Here is a 23578-nt window from a genome sequence, read left to right as displayed (position 1 = left end):
ACAATGTCCCATGATTATAAACAGTATACCATACAGCAATGAGAAAAGACTCCCTATCAAGGCTTAGGATAAAGGATCACAAACCAAAAGTATATATTAGTAAATTACCTAACCAGGAATGTGGTGCCAGTAACCACATTTTACTTATCCAAATATGGTCTAACAGGCTACATTACATAGTACTCTCTCTGATTGTTTTTGGATCAACTTACACCAAATTTTTGTATGTGTTTCATACTTCCTTTGCTGGCGTGTGGTGCCATTTTCTGGTTAACTTTGTATTTATTTCAAATGTCGTAATGAAGTTTATTCTACTTTAAAATACATTTTCTCTAATTTAATGGGTTATGCTACACTGTTTTCTTTATATGATTGCGTTTTCTGCCTATGCACAGTGTACAAAGAAAGCGGCCAATGAGTGGTTTGGACGGGGTTATACAGAGCTCAGCATTTAGAGGTTTACAGCAGATAAGTCTGTGATTTTTTTCAACACTACAGCAAACAGACCAGTAAGGGATAAATCACTGGAATCAGGGTCTTTGTCTCTACATTATGCTGCTCTCAGATTACATATCAAAAACCTGGTGACCAATTTCTTTTAGGATCCATACTGCCAATGCTGTCTATGAAGATTGGTCGTGGGCTTGTTTTCATACACGTTTTGCAATAAGTGTGGCTGAAATATCTGAATCTAATAATTAGACCACATTGTGTTTCTGTATTGCTATAGTCCCAACATAAAAGTATAAATATACCTGTACAAGAAACATTCAATAGAGACCAAAACATTTACTTTCAAGTACGGAAGCAGGCAAAAATATATAAAACCTTTACATTTCTGTACTCAATGTTATTTTCCCCGCTGCTAGCTTAAAGTACTTTTAAAGGATTTTTTCCTACAAGCGGAAAACTAACTCCATATGACCTTGATAAGATATGAAAAAGCATAAATCAAGCTGTGCAGAGTGCATAACCAGATGCAAATCCTCTCCAAACCATAGATATTGCCTCCTGCAAGTGATCTTAAGGCTGATACAGATGTAGTGTGAAAAATAGAGCAGAACAGAACTTCCCACAGGAACATCAGCTGGAAGTATCGTCCCAGAAGGTATCTTTACTCCTCATCAAGCAGAAGAAAATAATAAGGCCGGTAATGCAGGAGTACTGCACTGAATAATATATGACATACTGTAATGTAAATGCTTCTTACTGCCGCTCATATACAGTGCTGGCCAAAAGTATTGGCACCCCTGCAATTCTGTCAGATAATACTCAGTTTCTTCCTGAAAATGACTGCAGTCACAAATTCTTTGGTCTTATTATCTTCATTTAATTTTCTTGCAAGGAAAAAACACAAAAGAGAATGAAGCAAAAATCAAATCATTGATCATTTCACACAAAACTCCAAAAAAGGGCCAGACAAAAGTATTGGCACCCTCAGACTAATACTTGGTTGCATAACCTTTAGCCAAAATAACTGGGAACAACCGCATCCGGTAACCATCAATGAGTTTCTTACAATGCTCTGCTGGAATTGTAGACCATTCTTCTTTGGCAAACTGCTCCAGGTCCCTGATATTTGAAGGGTGCCTTCTCCAAACTGCCATTTTGAGATCTCTCCACAGGTGTTCTATGGGATTCAGGTCTGGACTCATTGCTGGCCACCTTAGAAGTCTCCAGTGCTTTCTCTCAAACCATTTTATAGTGCTTTTGGAAGTGTGTTTTGGGTCATTGTCCTGCTGGAAGACCCATGATCTCTGAGGGAGACCCAGCTTTCTCACACTGGGCCCTACATTATGCTGCAAAATTTGATGGTAGTCTTCAGACTTCGTAATGCCATGCACACGGTCAAGCAGTCCAGTGCCAGAGGCAGCAAAGCAACCCCAAAACATCAGGGAACCTCCGCCATGTTTGACTGTAGGGACCGTGTTTTTTTCTTTGAATGCCTCTTTTTTTTCCTGTACACTCTATGTTAATGCTTTTTCCCAAAAAGCTCTACTTTTGTCTCATCTGACCAGAGATCATTCTTCCAAAACGTTTTAGGCTTTCTCAGGTAAGTTTTGGCAAACTCCAGCCTGGCTTTTTTATGTCTCGGGGTAAGAAGTGGGGTCTTCCTGGGTATCCTACCATACAGTCCCTTTTCATTCAGACGTCGACGGATAGTACGGGTTGACACTGTTGTACCCTCGGACTGCAGGGCAGCTTGAACTTGTTTGGATGTTAGTCGAGGTTCTTTATCCACCATCCGCACAATCTTGCATTGAAATCTCTCGTCAATTTTTCTTTTCCGTCCACATCTAGGGAGGTTAGCCACAGTGCCATGGGCTTTACACTTCTTGATGACACTGCGCACGGAAGACACAGGAACATTCAGGTCTTTGGAGATGGACTTGTAGCCTTGAGATTGCTCACGCTTCCTCACAATTTGGTTTCTCAAGTCCTCAGACAGTTCTTTGGTCTTCTTTCTTTTCTCCATGCTCAATGTGATACACACAAGGACACAGGACAGAGTCAACTTTAATCCATGTTAACTGGCTGCAAGTGTGATTTAGTTATTGCCAACACCTGTTAGGTGCCACAGGTAAGTTACAGGTGCTGTTAATTACATGAATTAGAGAAGCATCACATGATTTTTCAAAGGGTGCCAATACTTTTGTCCACCCCCTTTTTTAGGTTTGGTGTGGAATTATATCCAATTTGGCTTTAGGACAATTCTTTTTGTGTTTTTTTCATTGAAGACAAATTAAATGAAGAGAATAATATCAAAGAATTTGTGATTGCAATCATTTTCAGGAAGAAACTGAGTATTATCTGACAGAATTGCAGGGGTGCCAATACTTTTGGCCAGCACTGTATGTTGGGGGAGGTGGCAATTAGAGATGAGCGTTGTTCTACTCGAACTGTTCGCCAATCTCAAATTCGAGCTGTTTTGGGCGGTGTTCGAGCCGTTCGGCGAACACGAACGATTTGAGAAAAATTCGGCTGTTCGAGGTTATGTTCGATAACTGTTCGTGCACCAAAATCATAACTGGATTTCTTCTCAGTAATGATGAAAATTAATGTTAATACGCAGTTTGAGTGTACAGCGGGGCGGGGGGAGGGGCAGGGGATGGATCTCTGCAGGAATAATGAAGATCTCCATTTTTTTTTCTCTTTCCCGCATTTACAGTGGGGAGGTGCAATCTGTCAGCCTATCAGCAGCGCACACACGGAGCGAAGTGCTTTTTTTCACACAAGCAAGGGCATGTGTCATTGGCAGTGTATGTCACATGTCCTTGCCCTATAAGACCAAGCCATTTTCCCCGTCGCCACCATTTTCTCACTGCTGCAGCTGCGTGTTAGACGGCACCGCTGTTGCTGTGTGCGCTATACCTTGTTAATTTCAAGCCAATTTTCGCACAAATCTACAGATAGCTTGGGAGTAGGGAATAGTTGTGATTGCAGTCCTTTTAAGGACTAGGTTACAGCATTTCCTACGACTTTTATCAGGCAGGTCTGTGCTCTTAAATAGATAGGTTGTGGGAGTAAAGACTAATTGTAATTGGAGTCCTTTTCAGGACTAGGTTACATCAGTTCCTATCAGTTTTTGCCAGGCAGGTCTGTGCCAGTGCTGTGCAAGTTTTTTTCACAGCATTTGGCTGAATCTAGCAAAGCTAATCCTTTTTGGCCTATTGCAGAGTGTGTTAGTCAGTGGAGTAGCCTATCTGTGTTGCAAGATATACCACCTGTGTATAGAATACCAATTTTTTTACTGCACCTAGTGAAGTAAAATCTTTTGGGCATAGCATCATTCTATTAGTCCATCTATACTGACCTCCATCAGGTTGCAAATTGAATATAATTTTTTCTGCATCTAGCTCTGAAAAAATATTTGGCCTTCTAGCAGTGTGTGGGACTTTCTCTATTAGTCCATCTATACTGACCTCCATCAGGTTGCAAACTGAATATATTTTTTTCTGCATCTACCTCTGAAAAAATATTGGGCTTGTAGCTGTGTGTGGGACTTGTTCTATTAATCCATCTATACAGACCTCCATCAGGTTGCAAACTGAATATAATTTTTTTCTGCATCTACCTCTGAAAACATATTTGGGCTTCTAGCTGTGTGTGGGACTTGTTCTATTACTCCATCTATACTGACCTCCATCAGGTTGCAAATTGAATATAATTTTTTTCTGCATCTAGCTCTGAAAAAATATTGGGCTTCTAGCAGTGTGTGGGACTTGTTGTATTAGTCCATCTATACTGACCTCCATCAGGTTGCAAACTGAATATATTTTTTTCTGCATCTACCTCTGAAAAAATATTGGGCTTCTAGCTGTGTGTGGGACTTGTTCTATTAATCCATCTATACAGACCTCCATCAGGTTGCAAACTGAATATAATTTTTTTCTGCATCTAGCTCTGAAAAAATATTTGGCCTTCTAGCAGTGTGTGGGACTTTCTCTATTAGTCCATCTATACTGACCTCCATCAGGTTGCAAATTCAAAATAATTTTTTGTCTGCATCTAGCTCTGAAAAAATATTTGGCCTTCTAGCAGTGTGTGGGACTTTCTCTATTAGTCCATCTATACTGACCTCCATCAGGTTGCAAATTAAAAATAATTTTTATCTGCATCTAGCTCTGAAAAAATATTTGGGCTTCTAGCTGTGTGTGGGACTTGTTCTATTACTCCATCTATACAGACCTCCATCAGGTTGCAAACTGAATATATTTTTTTCTGCATCTACCTCTGAAAAAATATTGGGCTTGTAGCTGTGTGTGGGACTTGTTCTATTAATCCATCTATACTGACCTCCATCAGGTTGCAAATTGAATAAAAATTTTTCTGCATCTAGCTCTGAAAAAATATTGGGCTTCTAGCTGTGTGTGGGACTTGTTGTATTAGTCCATCTATACTGACCTCCATCAGGTTGCAAACTGAATATATTTTTTTCTGCATCTACCTCTGAAAAAATATTGGGCTTCTAGCTGTGTGTGGGACTTGTTCTATTAATCCATCTATTCAGACCTCCATCAGGTTGCAAACTGAATATAATTTTTTTCTGCATCTAGCTCTGAAAAAATATTTGGGCTTCTAGCTGTGTGTGGGACTTGTTCTATTACTCCATCTATACTGACCTCCATCAGGTTGCAAATTGAATATAATTTTTTTCTGCATCTAGCTCTGAAAAAATATTGGGCTTCTAGCTGTGTGTGGGACTTGTTATATTAGTCCATCTATACTGACCTCCATCAGGTTGCAAACTGAATATATGTTTTTCTGCATCTACCTCTGAAAAAATATTGGGCTTCTAGCTGTGTGTGGGACTTGTTCTATTAATCCATCTATACAGACCTCCATCAGGTTGCAAACTGAATATAATTTTTTTCTGCATCTAGCTCTGAAAAAATATTTCGGCTTCTTGCTGTGTGCGGGACTTGTTCTATTAGTCCATCTATACTGACCTCCATCAGGTTGCAAATTGAATATAATTTTTTTCTGCATCTACCTCTGAAAAAATATTGGGCTTCTAGCTGTGTGTGGGACTTGTTCTATTAATCCATCTATACAGACCTCCATCAGGTTGCAAACTGAATATAATTTTTTTCTGCATCTAGCTCTGAAAAAATATTTGGCCTTCTAGCAGTGTGTGGGACTTTCTCTATTAGTCCATCTATACTGACCTCCATCAGGTTGCAAATTGAATATAATTTTTTTCTGCATCTAGCTCTGAAAAAATATTGGGCTTCTAGCTGTGTGTGGGACTTGTTGTATTAGTCCATCTATACTGACCTCCATCAGGTTGCAAACTGAATATATTTTTTTCTGCATCTACCTCTGAAAAAATATTGGGCTTCTAGCTGTGTGTGGGACTTGTTCTATTAATCCATCTATACAGACCTCCATCAGGTTGCAAACTGAATATAATTTTTTTCTGCATCTAGCTCTGAAAAAATATTTGGCCTTCTAGCAGTGTGTGGGACTTTCTCTATTAGTCCATCTATACTGACCTCCATCAGGTTGCAAATTCAAAATAATTTTTTGTCTGCATCTAGCTCTGAAAAAATATTTGGCCTTCTAGCAGTGTGTGGGACTTTCTCTATTAGTCCATCTATACTGACCTCCATCAGGTTGCAAATTAAAAATAATTTTTATCTGCATCTAGCTCTGAAAAAATATTTGGGCTTCTAGCTATGTGTGGGACTTGTTCTATTACTCCATCTATACTGACCTCCATCAGGTTGCAAATTGAATATAATTTTTTTCTGCATCTAGCTCTGAAAATATATTGGGCTTCTAGCTGTGTGTGGGACTTGTTGTATTAGTCCATCTATACTGACCTCCATCAGGTTGCAAACTGAATATAATTTTTTTCTGCATCTAGCTCTGAAAAAATATTGGGCTTCTAGCTGTGTGTGGGACTTGTTGTATTAGTCCATCTATACTGACCTCCATCAGGTTGCAAACTGAATATATTTTTTTCTGCATCTACCTCTGAAAAAATATTGGGCTTCTAGCTGTGTGTGGGACTTGTTCTATTAATCCATCTATACAGATCTCCATCAGGTTGCAAACTGAATATAATTTTTTTCTGCATCTAGCTCTGAAAAAATATTTGGGCTTCTAGCTGTGTGTGGGACTTGTTCTATTACTCCATCTATACTGACCTCCATCAGGTTGCAAATTGAATATAATTTTTTTCTGCATCTAGCTCTGAAAAAATATTGGGCTTCTAGCTGTGTGTGGGACTTGTTATATTAGTCCATCTATACTGACCTCCATCAGGTTGCAAACTGAATATATTTTTTTCTGCATCTACCTCTGAAAAAATATTGCGCTTCTAGCTGTGTGTGGGACTTGTTCTATTAATCCATCTATACAGACCTCCATCAGGTTGCAAACTGAATATAATTTTTTTCTGCATCTAGCTCTGAAAAAATATTGGGCTTCTAGCTGTGTGTGGGACTTGTTCTATTAATCCATCTATACAGACCTCCATCAGGTTGCAAACTGAATATAATTTTTTTCTGCATCTAGCTCTGAAAAAATATTTGGCCTTCTAGCAGTGTGTGGGACTTTCTCTATTAGTCTATCTATACTGACCTCCATCAGGTTGCAAATTAAAAATAATTTTTATCTGCATCTACCTCTGAAAAAATATTTGGGCTTCTAGCTGTGTGTGGGACTTGTTCTATTACTCCATCTATACTGACCTCCATCAGGTTGCAAATTGAATATAATTTTTTTCTGCATCTAGCTCTGAAAAAATATTGGGCTTCTAGCTGTGTGTGGGACTTGTTATATTAGTCCATCTATACTGACCTCCATCAGGTTGCAAACTGAATATATTTTTTTCTGCATCTACCTCTGAAAAAATATTGGGCTTCTAGCTGTGTGTGGGACTTGTTCTATTAATCCATCTATACAGACCTCCATCAGGTTGCAAACTGAATATAATTTTTTTCTGCATCTAGCTCTGAAAAAATATTGGGCTTCTAGCTGTGTGTGGGACTTGTTCTATTAATCCATCTATACAGACCTCCATCAGGTTGCAAACTGAATATAATTTTTTTCTGCATCTAGCTCTGAAAAAATATTTGGCCTTCTAGCAGTGTGTGGGACTTTCTCTATTAGTCTATCTATACTGACCTCCATCAGGTTGCAAATTAAAAATAATTTTTATCTGCATCTACCTCTGAAAAAATATTTGGGCTTCTAGCTGTGTGTGGGACTTGTTCTATTAGTCCATCTATACTGACCTCCATCACGTTGCAAATTCAAAATAATTTTTTGTCTGCATCTAGCTCTGAAAAAATATTGGGCTTCTAGCTGTGTGTGGGACTTGTTCTATTAGTCCATCTATACTGACCTCCATCACGCTGCAAATTCAAAATATTTTTTTGTCTGCATCTAGCTCTGAAAAAATATTGGGCTTCTAGCTGTGTGTGGGACTTGTTGTATTAGTCCATCTATACTGACCTCCATCAGGTTGCAAACTGAATATATTTTTTTCTGCATCTACCTCTGAAAAAATATTGGGCTTCTAGCTGTGTGTGGGACTTGTTCTATTAATCCATCTATACAGACCTCCATCAGGTTGCAAACTGAATATAATTTTTTTCTGCATCTAGCTCTGAAAAAATATTTGGCCTTCTAGCAGTGTGTGGGACTTTCTCTATTAGTCCATCTATACTGACCTCCATCAGGTTGCAAACTGAATATAATTTTTTTCTGCATCTAGCTCTGAAAAAATATTTGGCCTTCTAGCAGTGTGTGGGACTTGTTCTATTAGTCCACCTATACTGACCTCCATCAGGTTGCAAATTCAAAATAATTTTTTGTCTGCATCTAGCTCTGAAAAAATATTTGGCCTTGTAGCAGTGTGTGGGACTTTCTCTATTAGTCCATCTATACTGACCTCCATCAGGTTGCAAACTGAATATATTTTTTTCTGCATCTACCTCTGAAAAAATATTTGTGCTTCTAGCTGTGTGTGGGACTTGTTCTATAAGTCCATCTATACTGACCTCCATCAGGTTGCAAATTAAAAATAATTTTTATCTGCATCTACCTCTGAAAAAATATTTGGGCTTCTAGCTGTGTGTGGGACTTGTTCTATTAGTCCATCTATACTGACCTCCATCACGCTGCAAATTCAAAATAATTTTTTGTCTGCATCTAGCTCTGAAAAAATATTTGGCCTTCTAGCAGTGTGTGGGACTTTCTCTATTAGTCCATCTATACTGACCTCCATCAGGTTGCAAATTAAAAATAATTTTTATCTGCATCTAGCTCTGAAAAAATATTTGGGCTTCTAGCTGTGTGTGGGACTTGTTCTATTACTCCATCTATACTGACCTCCATCAGGTTGCAAATTGAATATAATTTTTTTCTGCATCTAGCTCTGAAAAAATATTGGGCTTCTAGCTGTGTGTGGGACTTGTTGTATTAGTCCATCTATACTGACCTCCATCAGGTTGCAAACTGAATATATTTTTTTCTGCATCTACCTCTGAAAAAATATTGGGCTTCTAGCTGTGTGTGGGACTTGTTCTATTAATCCATCTATACAGACCTCCATCAGGTTGCAAACTGAATATAATTTTTTTCTGCATCTAGCTCTGAAAAAATATTGGGCTTCTAGCTGTGTGTGGGACTTGTTCTATTAATCCATCTATACAGACCTCCATCAGGTTGCAAACTGAATATAATTTTTTTCTGCATCTAGCTCTGAAAAAATATTTGGCCTTCTAGCAGTGTGTGGGACTTTCTCTATTAGTCCATCTACACTGACCTCCATCAGGTTGCAAATTAAAAATAATTTTTATCTGCATCTACCTCTGAAAAAATATTTGGGCTTCTAGCTGTGTGTGGGACTTGTTCTATTAGTCCATCTATACTGACCTCCATCACGCTGCAAATTCAAAATATTTTTTTGTCTGCATCTAGCTCTGAAAAAATATTGGGCTTCTAGCTGTGTGTGGGACTTGTTGTATTAGTCCATCTATACTGACCTCCATCAGGTTGCAAACTGAATATATTTTTTTCTGCATCTACCTCTGAAAAAATATTGGGCTTCTAGCTGTGTGTGGGACTTGTTCTATTAATCCATCTATACAGACCTCCATCAGGTTGCAAACTGAATATAATTTTTTTCTGCATCTAGCTCTGAAAAAATATTTGGCCTTCTAGCAGTGTGTGGGACTTTCTCTATTAGTCCATCTATACTGACCTCCATCAGGTTGCAAAGTGAATATAATTTTTTTCTGCATCTAGCTCTGAAAAAATATTTGGCCTTCTAGCAGTGTGTGGGACTTGTTCTATTAGTCCACCTATACTGACCTCCATCAGGTTGCAAATTCAAAATAATTTTTTGTCTGCATCTAGCTCTGAAAAAATATTTGGCCTTCTAGCAGTGTGTGGGACTTTCTCTATTAGTCCATCTATACTGACCTCCATCAGGTTGCAAACTGAATATAATTTTTTTCTGCATCTAGCTCTGAAAAAATATTGGGCTTCTAGCTGTGTGTGGGACTTGTTCTATTAATCCATCTATACAGACCTCCATCAGGTTGCAAACTGAATATAATTTTTTTCTGCATCTAGCTCTGAAAAAATATTTGGCCTTCTAGCAGTGTGTGGGACTTTCTCTATTAGTCCATCTACACTGACCTCCATCAGGTTGCAAATTAAAAATAATTTTTATCTGCATCTACCTCTGAAAAAATATTTGGGCTTCTAGCTGTGTGTGGGACTTGTTCTATTAGTCCATCTATACTGACCTCCATCACGCTGCAAATTCAAAATATTTTTTTGTCTGCATCTAGCTCTGAAAAAATATTGGGCTTCTAGCTGTGTGTGGGACTTGTTGTATTAGTCCATCTATACTGACCTCCATCAGGTTGCAAACTGAATATATTTTTTTCTGCATCTACCTCTGAAAAAATATTGGGCTTCTAGCTGTGTGTGGGACTTGTTCTATTAATCCATCTATACAGACCTCCATCAGGTTGCAAACTGAATATAATTTTTTTCTGCATCTAGCTCTGAAAAAATATTTGGCCTTCTAGCAGTGTGTGGGACTTTCTCTATTAGTCCATCTATACTGACCTCCATCAGGTTGCAAACTGAATATAATTTTTTTCTGCATCTAGCTCTGAAAAAATATTTGGCCTTCTAGCAGTGTGTGGGACTTGTTCTATTAGTCCACCTATACTGACCTCCATCAGGTTGCAAATTCAAAATAATTTTTTCTCTGCATCTAGCTCTGAAAAAATATTTGGCCTTCTAGCAGTGTGTGGGACTTTCTCTATTAGTCCATCTATACTGACCTCCATCAGGTTGCAAACTGAATATATTTTTTTCTGCATCTACCTCTGAAAAAATATTTGTGCTTCTAGCTGTGTGTGGGACTTGTTCTATAAGTCCATCTATACTGACCTCCATCAGGTTGCAAATTGAATATAATTTTTTTCTGCATCTAACCCAGCCAATAGTTTTGGCCTAATACCACAGTTTGGCCACTCAGCTCTGCTCGGTTCCCATCCATTGTTTTTTTGTGCAAACAACTCCAGAGTTGTGAATTAGTTAACCACCAAAATGAGTGGAAAAAGGCCTGCTGCTGGTGGAAAGGGGAATAGGCGTGTTGGGAAGGGGAAAAAAGGTTGTGTCCGTGGGGTAGGTGTTAAAGCAACAGTAACATCTGGAGAAGAAAGACCATCTTCCAGCCAAGCTAAAATGTCTACTTCTTTTAGCGGACAATGTGATAAGATCCCTTTCTTACGGCCACGCCAATCGCTACAAATTCCAGATGAGGCACAAAAACAGCAGGTGCTTCAACAGATATCAAGTGCTCCTTTAAGTGGGCTCTCCTCCACATCAACTTCAACATCACAAATACTCCAGTCCTCAAAGGTGTCACCCCAATCGCACTTGCTTCCTCACAGCTCCCAAATCTCCAGCTGCCCGTCTGAGTATGAGTTAGAACAGATGGTTGAGTCTGCAGAGCTGTTTACTCATACTATAGCCTGGGAATCAGAGGTCGACTCCAGCGCTTCTGTGAATCCAGACGAGGAAATGATCTGCACTGATGCCCAGAATCTTTATGAGTCGGATCCAGGACCAGACGCAGAAGGTTCTGACCATAATGTAGACCCTCATTCCGAAACTGTAACTCCTGTTGGTGGAGACAATGAGGAAGACGATGATGAGACTCAAATACCTGATTGGAGCGACAACTTTAGTTTTTTGTCAGGGCAGGAACAGGTTGGCTCTGAGGACGACGGGTGTGATAACGCACAGGGTGATGTTGATGAGGTTGGAGATCCCACTTACTGTCAACCCACAGTCAGCCAAGAGATGAGGTCAGCAGAGGAGGTGGAGGAAGATGCTAGTGACGACGAGGTCAGGTTGCGCCTTCCTGGACAGAGACGTAGTACTGGAAGCATGTCAACAACTGCATCCTCAAACACAACTCTGCCTCTCACCACAAGTCGTGGTGGCTCTTCAGGTCGCATGGGTGCTAAGCCTTGCATAGCCTGGGCATTTTTTCAGATCGATAAAGATGACCCAACTCGTGTTATCTGTAACATTTGTCAGCAAAAGCTAAGTAGAGGCCAAAAAATACATAGTTTGAGTACTTCATGCATGAACCGGCACATGAACATGAAGCATAAGTTGCAGTGGGAAGCTCAGTGTGCTACAATGCGGCCTAGCTGGCCGGGCCAACCACCGTCTGCCATATCTTGTGCATCCGCGGCCTCTTCATCCTCTGTGACTGGGGGGACAGCAGTCACACCTGTTTTGGGGCGCAGACCTGCCACCTCTTTACCCGCAACAGCCAGCGTGATTGGCAGGTCATCATTTTCTTTGGAGGTGGTAACACCAGCTGGTGTTGAGCGCTGTCCGACATCGATAGCACCACCTTTGCATCAAGGCAACCTAACATGTCCGCCTGCATCTTCCTCACAGACCGGCAGTTTGCCGGGGACACCCTTATCAACCCCGTCTAAGCACAATAGCCAGCCCTCGGTCCCTCAGATGTGGACAAGTAAAAGACATTTCCTCCTACATTTTGGCTACAGAAATGCTGCCTTTCCGCCTGGTGGACACAGAGGATTTTCGAGACCTTATGTCCATCGCAGTGCCCCAGTACCAGATGCCCAGTCGGCACTACTTCTCAAAGAAAGGTGTGCCTGCGCTCCACCAGCATGTCGCACACAACATCACCGCTTCTTTGAGAAACTCTGTGTGTGACAGGGTGCATTTCACCACAGACACTTGGACGAGTAGGCATGGACAGGGGCGTTACATGTCGCTGACTGGGCACTGGGTAACTATGGTGACAGCAGGACAAGGGGCTGCTGTCCAAGTCTTGCCGTCCCCACGAGTTGTGCGTCAATCCTCTTTATGTCAAAGTTCCTCTGCTTCTGCCTCCTCAACCTCCTCTCGGTCTTCCACCTGCACCCAAAGCCTGTCTGGTCATGCCACAAGCTTTCTAACTGCGCAGAAGGGATCCTGCACACCTCCTTACTATGCTGGCAGTAGGGCTCAACGTCATCAGGCGGTTTTTACTTTGAAATGTCTGGGAAATGTGAGTCACACAGCTGAGGAGTTGTGGTCAGCTCTGGAGAACCAATTTCATGAATGGTTTTCTCCACTGGACCGGAAACCAGGGAAGGCCGTGTGCGACAATGCTGCAAACCTGGGTGCGGCCCTTCGCCGGGGCAATGTCACACACGTGCCTTGTATGGCTCACGTGTTGAACCTGGTTGTCCAGCAATTTTTAGCCCACTATCCCAGACTAGATGGCCTTCTGCAGAGGGCACGGTCGCTGTGTGCTCACTTCCGCCGTTCGCATCCCGCAGCTCAGCGACTTACATCTCTACAGAAGTCGTTGGGCCTGCCACTTCACCGGCTAAAATGCGATGTGCCTACCCGGTGGAATTCAACTCTGCACATGTTGCAGCGACTGTGGCAGCACCGACAAGCCCTGGTGCAATACGTTCTGACGTATAGCCTGGGCCAACGAGATCCAGAGGTGGGGCAAATCACGCTGGAGGAGTGGTCTCAGATCAGGGACCTATGCACCCTTCTGCACAGTTTTGAAATGGCGACGAAGATGTTTAGTGCTGACGATGCCATTATCAGCATGACTATTCCGGTGATTTACATGCTGGAGCACATGTTAAACAGAATTCGGAGTCAGGTGGTGGCACAAGAGGAGGTGGAGGAAGTAGAGGAGGAGGAGTTGTATGCGGAAGGGCTAACATCTGCAAGGTCCAGACGGTCGGCAGCACCAAGGCAGCAGGCATGTGAGGGTGGGGGAGATGGTTTTACCAGGGCGCATGGTAGCAGCCAAACTAGTGAGGAAGGTGCAGGAGCCCAGGAAGAAGTGGAGGACGAACTGATGGAAGACTCATCAGATGAGGGAGACCTTGATCACATTTCTGTTGTGCGAGGTTGGGGGGAGAGGACAGAGGAAGGAAGCATGATTGTTACCTCGCCACCAACACAACAGGGACTTGGTGCTCCTGGATGCGCAACACACATGAGTGCCTTCTTGCTGCACTACCTGCAACATGACCCTCGAATTGTGAGAATTAGAAATAATCCTGACTACTGGGTTGCCACACTGTTAGATCCCCGGTACAAAAGTAAATTTGCCGAAATTATTCCTGCCATAGAAAGGGATGCACGCATGCAGGAGTATCAGCAGAGACTGTTGCAGAATCTTACATGTGCTTTTCCACAAAACACCAGTGGTGCACGTAGTGAATCTCACAGTTCCAACTTGCCAACCGTGGGACCGTCAAGTGTTCAGCACTCAAACCGTAACAGAACCACAGTATCTGCTGGTAACATCAATTTTGCGGAATCATTTCACCACTTTTTTAGCCCATCCTTTGCAAGGCCACAGGAGACAAGAAGTCTGACACATAGTCAACGCCTAGAGACGATGGTACAGGAGTATCTCCAAGTAAACATTGAAGCCATGACTGTGTCACTGGACCCTTGCTCTTTTTGGGCTTCCAATCTGGATAAATGGCCGGAGCTAGCCACTTACGCCTTGGAGATCTTGTCATGCCCCGCAGCCAGCGTTCTGTCTGAACGTGTGTTCAGCGCTGCTGGTGGTGTGCTGACAGATAAGCGCACGCGGCTCTCCACTGATTATGTAGACAGACTCACGTTCATAAAGATGAACAAATCATGGATCCGAAACGACTTTTCTACCCCTGTGTCATCCTGGGGAGAGTAAAAGATGGATGATTGGTTAAAATCACCCTACCAACCGTTTTAAGCTTTCAAATTACTAATCATGTTTATCTGTATCTTGGCTGGAAAATAATTTGGGCTTTGTAGCAGTGTGCAGCACTGATTCTATTAGGCCATCTATAATAAGCTCCACCAGATTTAAAATTACTAATCATGTTTATCTGTATCTTGGCTGGAAAATAATTTGGGCTTTGTAGCAGTGTGCAGCACTGATCCTATTAGGCCATCTATACTAAGCTCCACCAGATTTAAAATTAATAATAATTTTTAGCTGCATCTAGCCCGGAAAATAATTTTGGGGCTCCGAGATGCGCAAGACACATAAGTGCCTTCTTGCTGCATTACCTGCAACATGACCCTCATATTGTCAGAATTCGAAGTAATCATGACTACTGGGTTGCCACACTCTTAGATCCGCCAAACTTTTCGATCAACCTTTTCATTTTAATAAAGACCAAAAAAATGGTCATTTTTGAAATTATAAGCATTAGCAGGTTATTAGAAACTGAAATCAAACAGTTTTCAACTCAAAACTTTATTCTAGGTGATGTTACATTTTCACATAGGACCCCTTGTTCGAAAGGAGCTTCTGAACTCTCTCGTCCATTGAATTTGTCAGGTTTTGGATGGTTTCTGCTTCAATTGTTTTGCATGAGGACAGAATACCCTCCCAGAGCTGTTGCTTAGATGTGAACTGCCTCCCGCCATCATAGACACTCCTTTTGATGATGCTCCAGAGGTTCTGAATGGGGTAGAGGTCAGGGGAGCATGGGGGTCACACCATAAGTTTGTCCCCTTTTATGCCCATATCAGCCAGAGATGCAGATGTTTTATGTGCAGCATGAGATGGTGCATTATCATGCAAAAAAATGATCTTGCTGTGAAATACACGGTTCTTCTTCTTGAACCATGGCAGGAAGTGCTGTTTGAGAAAATCCACATACATTATGGAGTTCATCTTTAGCGCCTTCAGGGATCCTAAAGGGGCCGACAATCTCTCTCCCCATGATTCCAGCCCAAAACATTACTCCACCTCCTCCTTGTTGGCGCTGTAGCCGTGTTTGCGTGGGGTGTCCATCAACCAGCCATCCTCCACTCCATCCATCTGGACCATCGAGCGCTGCACGGCACTCATCCGTGAACAAAACAGTTTTGAAATCAGTCTTCATGTAATGTTTGGCCCACTGGAGCCGTTTCTGCTTGTGTGAAGTGGATAGAGGAGGTCGACAGGATGGCGTATGCACAGCTGCAAACCTCTGAAGGACCCTGCATCTTGTTGTTCGGGGGACGTTGGAGGCACCAGCAGCTTCAAAAACTTGTCTGCTGCTATGACAAGGCTTTTTTGCCGCTGCTCTTTTAACCTGACGTAATTGCTTGTAGGAAAGAGTCCTCAATTTGCCCTTATCAGCACGCACACGTGTGTACTGTGAATCAGCTACATACTTCTTGATTGCCAAGACACTTCATCCTGATCATCGCACAATGTTGATTGTAGTCATGCCTTGACCTAAACACTCCACAATTTGTTGCTTCTCAGCAGCCGACACATCCTTTTTCTTTCCCATTTTGGCAGAAAATGTAGGCTGCTTAATAATGTGAGACAGCCTTCTTAAGTAGTCTTGCCTTTCATTGGACACACCTGCCAAACTAATTAGCACAGGTGTCTGCAATTGCTTACAGTGATATAAAGAGCCCTGACACACATCACCATCAATGAGTTTAACTGACAAACAAACAAATTCTTCCCTTATCACTCCTAAACACTTTTTGCATAATAATTTGGAACAGAGTGTACATGTGCTTTTCCACAAAACACCAGTGGTTCACGTAGTGAATCTTACAGTTCTAACTTGCCAACCGTGGTCTGTATGGAGTTGTTCAATAAAGGGCCCAAAATTAAGATAACATAGATGGGAGAGGTCTCTATGAATAGGAATTCCTAAGTATTTGATACCCTGTGAGGGCCAGGCAAAGGGAAAGTTGGACTGGATGGAATCCTATATGGATTTGGGGAGGGAGACATCGAGGGCCTCAGACTTCGCTGCATTGATTTTAAAATTTGACCATGTATCAAAGTGATCTATATCAGCCATAACAGCATGGATGGATATATGTGATTGAGTGATATATACTAGGACATCATCAGCAAATAGAGAGCACTTGTACTCGGTGCCTCCCACCTCAATCCACCTAATATTGGGGTTATGGCGAATTGATGAGAGCAGGTGCTCCGTCACTAGGATGTATAAGAGAGGGGACAGAGAACATCCCTGCCTTGTCCCATTGGTGATTGTGAAAGGTGATGAAAATGTTCTGACGCGCCCCCTGGGCCTTGGGACACCCGGAGCCGGACCCTTTTTGGTGGATGCTGGTGGTTGTAGTCTCCGTGGCGGCGACCCGGTTCTGTGGCTCAGGGCGGTCAAACCAGTGGCGGAACTATTTATGTGGTTTTGATGTTTAAATGTCCGACTACGCCACCCGTGGATTGCGGTCAGAGTGAGCCGCCGCTCCAGGGCAGACCGCTGAGGCTGGTGTTGTGGGTGCAGCAGAGCGTAGCATAACTCCCCACGGGAGAAGTATAGCCTCAGGGCAGTGTATGCGGAGGATGGGGGTGATGGTGCAGGGCAGCAGCAGTAATGACACGGAGTCAGTGATGCAGTCCAGGGCCTTTACTCACAGTTCTTATTATCCAGACCACGTCTGCAGGTAACGGCTGCCCACGTCGTACTGTGCTCACCAGGTGAGGGGCTCAGACAACTCCCAGATAACTTTGGAGCGCTTCACAGGACCCCCTTTGTGTGTCCTTTGTCTGGCCTTTCTTACCAACCCTTCTGTCCGGCTGCCTCGGGCCTCCTCTTGGTAAACTTGGCGCCAGTTTCCCTGACCCTATGTGGTGCCTTCCTAGCAGGTGTAGCGAGGGGCTGCGCCACATAAAATGTCACAGCCTCCGGTTTCTAGCTGAGGGTCGTTTCCTGCCTCCACTAGTTTCGGGGACCGGTCTCCCGCTTTGGCCTGACCCCTCCACGCAGGTGGATTCGGGCGTGCGGTGGCGACTCGCCCGTCCGCACCCCTGGGATCCCTTCATTCCTCGTTCCTGGAGCCTTCTCCGCTCCTCTTCCTTCCTTCTCCCTCTTCCAGGCCTGGGCCTCTGTTACTAGGCCCGCCTCCGGAGCAGAGCTCATGCAGAGCCCCTGCTCCCTGCCACTTCTGCTCAGACTTCTCTGCACTGAACTAAGATGGTGCCCACCTTTTATACTCCCTTCTCAATGCACCCAGGAACTGCTTCCTCCCTGCTCCTGCACTACAGGGTTCCCCTTCCTCAGTGTTCCCTCCCCCCACTCCAGCCAGGGACAGGGACTGTCGTGCCCATCTCAGGGGCATATTGGTCGCCCTGCCCCACGGCAATGTGGTGTAATGCATGCAGGTGTCGGGTCCTGATCCACACTCCATCCTTACCTGAGAGTGAGATATCACACCTCTGGGTGAGGTGCAATACCTCTGTAGCAACCGAGCCCTCAGGGTAATACAGTTCCATTTATCATCAGCCTAGGTGACGAATTGCGATACAGGGCCGAGATTTTGGCTATAAAAGGGTCCCCTAGACCCCTACCCCAAGCTTTTTAAGAGAATCATATATGGCGTGCCAGGAGACTCTATGGAATGCCTTCTCAGCATCCAACGAGAGTATCTAATTACAAATTTTTAACTGCATCTAGCCCAGGAAATACTTTGTGCCTAGTAGCAGTGTCTGCTAGTCAGCAGATTATCCCGGCTGTTAAGCAAGCTACACCACCTGTAGTTTTGACACTTAATTTTTTCAAAGGAAATGCTTCGGGACCACGGGATACTCAGTGAAGAGCATCAGGAGGCACCCCAAGGCATAGGGGCTGGGACTGGCAGTAGGATGCCTTGCGGTGGACAGCCGAGCTCGATCCTTATAAAAGCTTTTTAACTGCAGCAGCTTTAGTGGACGCTACTGGAGCTGGAATTACGCGGCTGCTGGCATGAGACTTGCCCTCCAATAGATCCTTGTAAATGGATTTAAAGTGTATTCATTCAAATTAGAGAGACAATTTAAATTAAAAAGCTTAGAGCTGCCTCCACCACAGGGGGGCTCGCTCGACCCACCAGCGGACAGGCACCAGTATTGGGAGAGGGGGGCTGGCCGTCAGGGTCCACCGCGGCTCTGGCACAAACCCGGCGACACGGAGGTGGCACGGGCAGGAGCGGACTGAACGTGTCGGCTTCTCACTTTTTGGATTTTAGAAGGGCATGACATGCCTATATCTGTGTCTCCCCCTCCTTTTACTCCTCCACCTCTTTTCTTTTCGCATGACTATATGTACTTGTCACTTTTCCATGTGTTAGTTGTGTCTTCAGAGCAGTTTGTCAGCTTTTGGACACCTTTGAAGGTGTTTTCTATGTGTTTCTATGTGTTTTTGTTTGCCTGCCATTGGTTTTAACGGTGTTCGAAGGTGTTCGACGAACAGTTCGACGAACACACGGGTGTTCGACGAACCGAACCGAACTCGAACACTACGGGGGTGGCTCAACACTAGTGGCAATCTATTGTCTCTGAATATTGATAAGAAGATTTAAGCTTTATAGGCTTGGATATTCTCTTGTATATAAATCTGTACTCACTTTTTAAGACCTAATTGCTATTAAACAGAATCTGTCAGCGGATTTTTGCTATATAATCTGAGGAATGCATGAGGTAGGGGCTGAGATGCATATTTCAGGGATGTGTCACTTATTAGACTGGGTGCTGTTGTTGACATACAATGAAGGTTTTATCACCAGGAGATTATCACTGCCTGGACTACAGCAGCACATGAGCCATGATCTGACCACGCCCCCTCCTCTGATAAGCAGCTCACTGTCAACAGACAATGTACACAGAAAGCTGTGGTGTGGTTAACGTTAGCTTTCTGAGCTCTGCTACATCTTGAACTCTGTGTCAGAACTGCTGCACCCAGTAAACTAAGTGATACATCATTGGAATTAGGGTCTCTTTTCCTATATTATACTGCTCTCTGATGAGATAGCAAAAGCCTGCTGACAGATTCTCTTAAATAGGCTTCATGTTTTTTCACCCCTGCCACATAGTAAGTATAATACACAGATTTAAAAAGGATCTGTCAGCAGAATATTCGGCCCCCAACTAAAGGCAGGAGTGTAAAGCCCCTTTAATGCGTATTACATTCATACCTTGCTTGTAGTGTTTTATTGGGGTATTTTTGATAAATCCTTTGTTTTAATCATAAATGCAGGGGTGGGGGCCAACACTGTACTTCCGGCTCTGCTTTTCTCTCTCCATTTTTCCCGCCCAATGCCATCTTTGACAGTTCACTTTTCTCTCAAATCAATAGAGTTGCGGATGTGCAGTACCCGGCCGTGGCCACTATGCAGTTCACGGAGCTGTGTGGTTCCACTTTGCAAGGAAGCACATCCAACCACAGCTGATTGGCAGGGATGCCAGGTGTCACCCCCCCACCATATTGATGACCTATCCTAAGAATAGGCCATCAGCATAAATGTCCCAGAAAACCCCTATAATGAGTGTGTGCAAAGGTCATTGTGAAGGGAGAGGAAGGTGGAGCTGTGATATCACCTATTGTGAATGGCAGATCCTGTGCTACCAGCTGTGTATAGAGGTGGTACCTGTCATGGTAGTCCTGCCTGTGATGATATTGAGGCTACTAAAATATGAGTCTACCCCATTGTTAGTGTAAAAATTTCAAGGTTTTTTTTTTAAATACAGATTATGATATAGAAAATCAATTTTTTTTTAAAGAAATACATTTGACTCAAAACCTGTAAACAATGGGTCATTGTCTTATAATACATTCCCTTATAAATGTGCTGATAATAAGCTTGAGGTTTTCATCTTTATGACAACTAGCAGAATTACTAGGACAACTAGACTTAATAATGAAAAATGATCTTTAAAGATGGGCAGACACGTGAAATGATGTTTAAAGGTGAAATCCAGCCTTTTAACCCCTTCATGACTGGGCTATTTTTCGTTTTTTTTTCCTCCCCTTCCTTTAAAAGCTATAACTTTTTTTATTTTTCTGTCCACATTACTGTATGAAAGCTTACTGTGGGACACGTTCTTTTGAAAGACATCATTTATTTTATCATGTGATGCACTGGAAAGTAGGAAAAGATTCCAGGTACTTTGAAATTGCAAATAAAAAGTACAATTTCACAACAGTTTTTTTGATAAGGTAAAACTGACCTGGCAATACGATTCTCCAGATCAGCACAATTACACAGATTCCAAATATTTATCCTTCTTTAAATTTTTTTTTAATGAAGTGGTGAAAAAAATGTGGAAATTTGTAAATAGAAAATTTTTCGCTTGTGTTGCTATTTTTCAGATCCGTAACGTTTTAAACTTTGGAAATATAAGGCTGTGTGAGGGCTTACTTATTGCACCTTGAGCTGCTGTTTTTTTACTAGCATCGTTTTGGGGTGGATATGATATTTTCATCTCCTCTTATTGCATTTTATTTCTCTGCTGTGGTGGCCAAAACAATGTAATTCAGGCCTGTCAATTTTTTGTTATGCCGTTTATGATCAGATAACTTTATTTTATATTTTGATAGATTGGACTTTTACGTACACAGCGAGCGATACCAAATATGCATATACATTTGAATTTGATTTGAACTTTAATATTTTTTCACTTTACATATTTTTAATTTTTTTTTTCACTTTTTATTGTATTTGTTAGTCCCCTTAGGGGACCTGAAGCTGCAATTGCCCGATCCCTTGTACTATACATAGCATTGCATCAGCAATTCTATGTATAGTGAAAATCACGGTCTCCTATGAATGCCAGCTAAACGCTGTATTTCACAGAAGAATCGTCATGACAAGCGCGGAGGTCTTCAGCAAACCCCCAGCTGTCATGGCAACCCATTGACGTCCCGCGAACACACCATGGGCGTGCCAATAGGTGCACTGAATTATTCGCCCCCTGACTGTGCATCTTAAATGCTCCTGTCAGAGATTGAAGGTGGGATTTAAAATGTTAACAGCCACGTGTGAAGTTCTGCTCCATCAATGGCTATTAAAGGCAGACGATGGCTGAATAATTCAGCCATCATCTGTCAGTAAAGATGTGGGCTTGCAAGTCAGGGACCCGACATATGACATAACTGCACGTCATATGTCGAGAAGGGATTAAAATTGAAGGTTTATCTTCAGGGTAATCCCTGAATATCAAATTGCTGAGGATACGATTATCAACACGCCACTCTGATTAGATGTGCAATGGAACAACACTACAGTATCTTAAACGGCAGCAAAAAATATGGAAAAGGCAAGTTTGAATCAGCCTTGAAGCCTATGTAAATATTAAACATGCCTTTTCTAACAGCTGGACAAAAGGGATGGGAATAATCAGTCCCCAACCAATCTAATCTTGATGGCCTATCCTAAGGATAAGCCATCAATTTTAAAAGGCTGGATAATACCTTTAAAGAGAACCTGACAGCTGATACATGCTGTCCAATCCGTAGCAGCATGTAACAAGCACTGGCTGTATGATCTCAGACATACCTTCATAGTTGCCGAGGACCAAGACATGATGTACATGCATGTGTGTGTGACAGATATGTCAATCCAGGGCAATGGACAGGAGAAGCCACCGGGGACCCGCCAGTCCTACTAGTCTACAGCGTGCCTTGGTCTCCGATGGCTATTAAAGTATGTTTTTCCAACATACCCTCTTGTTTTTGTTTTACTTGGACCAGCACTTCTCTCATTTTTAAGAACAGCACCAAGGACCCAAAATTATTTTAAAGAGTTGGCAAACATTTTTCAACTTTTGGCACTTTTATACCAATTTCTCCCAGCTACACCATAATGGATGGGGCTTGGGTGTGACAGGAGCGTGGTGGGGCGTCACACCATGGCTCGTCTAATTCATGACGAGCTGTGGTGTTCCTTACTCCACAAATCTTACTCCAGTCAGGGACTAGTGTAAGATTTCTGGCATGATGCAAGCCACTATTCAGACACTCCTGATTCATGAAGAGGCTTGAACCTTTTCATAAATCAAGAGTGTCTAACTCTACCATGCCCCCTCAACAAGATCGGCAAGAAAATTGACGGTCTTAATGAATCAGATCCAAGTCGTTTAGGCATGAAATGAACAATTTGGCAACATATTGCAACATCTATCTTTTTCCATTCTTCAAGAACGAACTCTTTAAAAGCCTGTATGTTGGATGGAGAGTGATGCTTTACTTGTCCCTTCAGCATTCACCAAAGATGTTCAATTGAGTTCAGATAAAGAGACCTACTTGGCCACACAAACATTTTCACCCTGTTCTTCTTCAGAAATGCAACAGTTGCCTTAGATGTGCCTACCAAGCTCAGAGTGATGGCTGCATGTTCTTTTTCAATATAGAGAAGTACATCTCTGAATTCATGATACTATCAATGAAATGTAGCTCCCCGACATCAGCAGAACTCATGCAGCCCTAAATAAAAACTCTGCCACCACCATGTTTCACTGTAGGCACCATGCATTTTCTTTGTTCTCCTCATCTTTGTGATGTCATATTGTTTAGAACCCATCAGTTCCAAAAAATGTATCTTGGTCTCATCATTCCATAGTATAGAGTCTCAGTAGTCTTCATATTTTTCAGCATGGGCCCTGGCAAATTGTGGTCTGGCTTTTTGTGCATGGGCTTTAGGAGAGGCTTCCTTTGTGGATGATATCCATGCTTGCCATCCCTCTGCAGTGCACGCCATATTTTGTCACAGAAAACACTCATCCCGGTTTGACTTTCTACTACTT

General features: G+C 42.6%; 1 protein-coding gene across 1 annotated transcript in view; it reads left to right on the top strand.

The window, feature by feature from the left end:
- LOC141153624 (tetraspanin-5) overlaps positions 1-23578 on the top strand; it is a 211342-nt gene that overhangs the window by 102532 nt on the left and 85232 nt on the right. The window lies entirely within an intron of this gene.

Source organism: Phyllobates terribilis, unplaced genomic scaffold (genome assembly GCF_046119375.1).
Source record: "Phyllobates terribilis strain yellow unplaced genomic scaffold, ASM4611937v1 Scaffold_1__5_contigs__length_1240528914, whole genome shotgun sequence".
Taxonomy (NCBI): domain Eukaryota; kingdom Metazoa; phylum Chordata; class Amphibia; order Anura; family Dendrobatidae; genus Phyllobates; species Phyllobates terribilis.
The sequence above is the reverse complement of the archived record's forward strand: the minus strand, read 5'-3'. Positions and strand labels throughout refer to the sequence as shown.